Source organism: Monodelphis domestica, chromosome 4 (genome assembly GCF_027887165.1).
Source record: "Monodelphis domestica isolate mMonDom1 chromosome 4, mMonDom1.pri, whole genome shotgun sequence".
Lineage (NCBI taxonomy): Eukaryota > Metazoa > Chordata > Mammalia > Didelphimorphia > Didelphidae > Monodelphis > Monodelphis domestica.
In genome coordinates, this window is record NC_077230.1 from 70022557 (window position 1) to 70028365 (window position 5809).

The following is a 5809-nucleotide window of genomic DNA, read 5'->3' on the forward strand; positions in this document are numbered from 1 at the left end:
AACATTTTCTTCAAAACTGTAGAGTTCAAACACACTCAACTTTTTTCATCTTGTTTGATCTTTGCAAATATTATTTCTTTTTATTCAAGATTTATTAATACCTTTTGAGCTTTTTCTTTTTGCTGTGGATATCTTATTTACCCACAACTTGCCCTTTCTACTGACATCCCTCCTTTATAATTAAGAAAAGCAAAAGTGAGGAACTACTAGAATAGAATATAACAAATAGAGTATTTGTAGATGTCACTTCTCTTCTGAGAAGAGGGAGGTATTTTTATCCTGATTTCTGGAATGAATCAATGTTGGTCATAGCCTTTTGCCCAACTTTCTATCTTTTTATCATAGTTTTCATTTATATTATTGTTTTCCTGATTCTGCTTGTTTCACTATGTATCAGTACATACATAAATATATATATATATATATATATATATACATATATATTTAATTTGCTAAATCTTATTCTCTGGTCAACAGAGATTTTTACCTAAAAAATAGACATTATTACAATTACCATTATTACAAGGTGAGCTATTGATTCCTTTTTTCATGTAATTATTTCAAAAGTTATGTGTGGAACCAATTTGTGCTATCCTTTTTATAACTTGGGTTTTTTTTAAACTTGGCTGAAAAAGAAGTATTTGCAGTCATGTAAAAAACAGTTTTAAAGTCTCAATTATGACCTAGTGTATTAAGGTTTAAGAAAAAAACAACAATACCCATGGTGACAACTTGTAGACCACACACAAATATTTCTATAGGTCTATGAAATTGGACTGAGAAAATCCAAGTTCATAATTCATCTCTGTCATTTTCTGTTTGCGTGATATTGGGCAAGTCACTGTACTTCTTTGGGCCTTGGTTTTCTTATGTCTAAAATGAAGTGACTAGACTGGATGATCTCTATTCTTTCTCCCAGCTCTAAATCCTTTGGTCTTTTGAGATGTCCAATTTTCCCATAAAGTGATGTTTCTTGTTGCCTTGGGTTTGAGGGTTAACCAACTCTACCAACTTCTTTATTCACCTGTGAGGAAAATATATGAGTAGGAAATTAATCACAAAGTATTTCATATTGTTTTTAAGTTACATGCCATTGCAACTTTTTTTTTATATTTTCTGATTTCTTTATAAAGAGAATCTAGAATTATGTCAATCCATGGAAAGATTACACACTATAAGTACCAATAGGTAAATTGTTGATAGTCTAAAACTCTCATTCTTAGTATCTTTGCTTCTGTTTCCACAATTCTGCCCTTATCACCATGGAAATGAAATGAGGTCACCTAGGACTGATAGTCATTTTTCATTTTTGTCTGCTTTGAGTTATAGTGATCAAAAATAATTATCAGTGAGAGAACTGGATACGAGGGACAAATCTCCATGACGTCCACTGTACTGGTTTTGTTTGGTAGAAACTAATTCCATTAGCAAAATTTTACTAAATGACTTTCCCATTGAGTATAACTTATGCCTATTAAAATTTTTTTTTCAAAAAAAGCAAGATTCCTTTCAGACCAGGAAAAACACTGGAATAGAAATTTTGCTTGGAGAATTCTAAAATCAGTATTATTTATTCTGAACAAAATGCAACAGTATGTTTTGATTTATATGTGGGCAACGAGTTTAAGCATATTATAACTAAATTCAAAATTCAGCCAAATCCAAGAGTTCCTGGATAATCTAAATGTAAGCCAAAGCGATTTGGGGAAATAAATATGTAGAATGGATATATGCAAAAGTTTCATTAGTGAATTATCACCACTTAAATTGAGTTTGGGATAATTAGTCACATAATTTATAAGCAGATCTCTGTTCCTCAAAACACCTTATATGAAGAATTCTATCTGGAGTTTCCTTCCTAATTTTAAAACAGGCATTTATTTAACAGACTATTAAAAAAATACTCATAGTAGAGACCTTTACTTAAATCTTCCAAGTCTATTGACCTGGTCTTCCTTGTTACCAGCATTTTTACCTCCCACAAAATGTATAGATTTTTTCCTTCATTCCACCTTAGGAAGAAAACAATTTGAAGGGCCACAGTAAGTTGTCAGCAGCTTTGAAGTGCTCATCGACAGTATAATTCTCATGGATCAGATCTTCCATGCAGATAATTCCATTTTTACCAAGAGATTCTTCAATAAGGGCATTATCAGTCAGGGTAATTTTCTGTCTATTTATCTTGCCGTGAACTTGTTTGTAAATCAAGTCATTCACAGATTTCAGATTTGGGTAACACCAAGCAAATGTTGGCTCCCAATCTTCAGTGTGTTAATGGAAACACTGTTAAACCTAACAAAGGTGTCCATTGAAAATTTGGCAAAGACAAAGAAGTTGCAGTACTTTATGGACCTTCGGCTAACACCATCAGTACTCTGATTCTGGTCACAAAAGCTCACAGTAGGTTCATATTAGTAGCCAACTTTGTGTGATTTCCCTTCTGTATATTAATCAGACTTTTTATTGCAGGCTTTAGCTTTTTCATAGATAACATTTTTTTTCTGTCTTATGGAGCTTTTTAAAAAATATTTTCTTTAAGCATTTGGCCTTCAGTACTGCAAAATCCTTTTGCTTTTTCAGAAGGGATTCTGGAATGCATGGTGACTTCTTTTCTTCTTCTACTCCTCCCAGATTCAAGCTAGGAAAAGAGGAAATATGATATTTTAGCTGTTTAATGTTCATGTTATTTAATGATTAGTCTTTAGATAATAGTGTTTATTAAATGTAGAAATAACAGATGGTAGGGGCAGCTAGGTGGCTCAGTGGATAGAGAACCAGACCCAGAGATGGAAGGTCCTGGATTCAATTTTGATTTCAGATCATTCTTGGTTGTGTGACCCTGGGCAAGTCACTTGACCTCCACAGCCTAGCTTTTACTGCTCTTCTACTTTGGAATTGACATGTAATATTGATTCTAAGTTTGATAATAAGGGTTAAAAATTAGGAAATGACACAAAGGAGAAAGAATGGAATTTTAGAAAGAGAATATTCTAATTTTTGGAGAGTTCTCCTCTAGGAAAGAAGTTGATCTTCCAAAAACTAGGTACTTTATATGAAAGTGCATAGGGGCAATTTATTTCTATGTATGATGAAGTCAGAATGAAAAATAAGGGGAGAGCTTTGTGTAAGTTTGCTCAAAAGTAAATGGACTGGGTTAGTTAGGTGGCTCAGTAGAAGAGACAAGCCTAAAGATGGGAGTTCCTAGGTTCAAAACTGACCTCAGACACTTCCTGGCTGTGTGACCCTGGGCAAGTCCCTTAACCCCAATTGTCTAGTCCTTTACTGCTCTTCTATGTTAGATCATTACATAGTATTAATTCTAAGATGGAAAGTGAAGATTTAGAAAAAAAGCAAATGAACATTTCCAGATGTTGACAGCTTAAAGATGGGATGAATAAAGATAATATACTTTCTCCACTTGCCTAAGTACATTCACATTTGTCCTAAATATGTTTATATGAAGTCTCTATAGAAAAATACCCATTTATGATATCTCCTAAAGGACTAAGTGTAGCAGACCATTAGGAGGAATATTTTAGATCTGGAAGAGACCACTTGCATGCTATCAGTGACCTTAAAAAGAAATATTAAAAAGTTTAAGAGAAAAACATCTTGGAAAAAAGTGTATGAGAAAAAAGTTATAAACAGTTTCAGTGAAAAGGCATTTTCACACAGATATATGAATGGATTAAAGATTAAATGTGAAGTCCAAGCTCCCTATCAAAATGCCTATAGATGAATTCATGATCTCTTCCACCAAACTGCTTTGATCATCTCACCATCCTACTAAAAAATCTTTACTGACTCCCTCTTGCCCTCCAGATGCCATCCAAAATTTTAGCCTGTCATTTAAAATTATTTAGTATAGGATCTTGACGTGCCTTTCTAGTTTTATTTCACATTCTTCCCCCTTGCACAATAAATACTCCAACCAAACTTGACTCTATCACAATGTTGCCCAAACATTCTTACCTCTGTGCCATTTTCTTAGACTTTTCTTAAATATTAAATGCTTTTTCACTGTCTTTCTTTCATCTAATCAAGTTGAAGTTTTAATTTTCTTTCAAGGACCAGCTAAAAACTCACATCCTCCATGAAACTTTCCTTAATTTTCTTTGAGATAATTGATCTAGCCCTCCTTTATAGCATTTTATTTTTACTTCTTTTTAAGCTTACATGACTTTTTCTATGTTTGTGAATGTCTCAGCCCTTTAGGAGGCTGATGGCATGGTCTGTATTTGTTTTGAGAGCTTTATGATCCAATACATGGTACACTTTTGGAGTCGGAAGAACTGATTTCAGATTTTAATTATGCTCCAGAGGAGGACATGGAGGGGCAAGTCAATGATTCTCTCCGTTTCCACATCTTTGAGATGTGGCTATAATAATATTTTTGCCATCTACCAGATAGCATTATTATAAGGAAAGTCCTTAAGACACAATATCAATATGAATTATTATTTTTGTTTTAATTTCCTTGAACATCAAGCGCTGCCCATAGTACAGGGTCATTAACAAATATTTGGTGAAAGCGCGCTTCATCAGTTTAGATCCTGCAAATGCTGCCAATCAGAATAGTGTCGTCTAGTGGAAACACTTCTTGGTCACGGGATCTGGGTTCTAGTTCTGGTTTTTCCTGTAACTACTTTTTGGCCATCCATAAATCATTGAAATACTCTACCTCAGTTATTTTATTTATGGTAAGATTTGTAGCACTTGCATAACCTGCCTCATAACATATTCCTAAATGAAATGAGACAAAAGGTGTGAGAGGACTCTGAAAAGTAGGAAGTACTAAATGGCTGTGTGTATTTTTATTGTCAGGCAAGCTGTAGATATTTATATGTGTGTATAAATATGTAGATGTGTGTGTACATTATCCATGTACATATGGAAAATCTGCATAGCTATAAAGCTCATCCATCTGTGTGCCTTGGATAGAGATTTCAAATGGACAGTAAGCCGAGCCTAGAAGTGAGTAGGAGGAGAGGGGGCTGCCATTGCATTTTGGAAATGACAAAGTTCTTGTAACTGTCTTATACTTCTCCTTGAAAAAAGGCCCATTTTTAAAATGTCGCTGCTCTTCTCGTGATTTCTTATGCCTGGGAATCTCGTATAGTACATTCTTTACAGAGAACTAAAGGTGAGCATCACACAAAGGGCAATGGCAGAATGCATAGTGGGCAGAGAAGGCCACCATTCATTACAAATGAGGAGTTATGAGGAGAAACAATATAAAAGATGGCATAGAAATATGAACGATTGAAAAAGAGGATGAGCCATTATAGAGAGAGAATGAGTGATAACTGAAGGACAGCCCTCTTGTGCCACTTGTATTCTTTCTCAATTAAGGAAATGTGAGGAAGGTTCCAAGAGTATGTTGGGTAGAACTCCTGTGGTGAATTCATGAAAGGTAAAGGACCACAGTCACACAGGATGGATGGCTACGAATTAATCATTATCTGCATTATTGTAGGAGATATCCATATCCTTTAGTTAGACCAATATTGATTAAGTGCTTACTATGCACCAGGAACTGGGACAAGTGCTGGAGACTTAAACAAGGCAAGGAAAACAAAATAAAAACATACCCTATCCTCAAGGAGCTCGCATTCTAATGGGGGAGGCAACATGAAAATAATTATATATAAAAATATAGAGTGAAAATGATAGATAGCCCCTGAGTGAAGGAGTTAACAAACAAAGGCAAGGGGAAGGAAGGAAGGAAGGAAGGAAAGAAGGAAAGAAAGAAAGAAAGAAAAAAAGAAAGAAAGAAAGAAAGAGGAAGAAAGAAAGAAAGAAAGAAAGA

General features: G+C 34.4%; 1 pseudogene; it reads right to left on the reverse strand.

The window, feature by feature from the left end:
• Positions 1-1919: 1919 nt before the first annotated feature.
• On the reverse strand, positions 1920-2682 carry LOC100619884 (60S ribosomal protein L7-like; annotated as a pseudogene).
• Positions 2683-5809: the final 3127 nt, after the last annotated feature.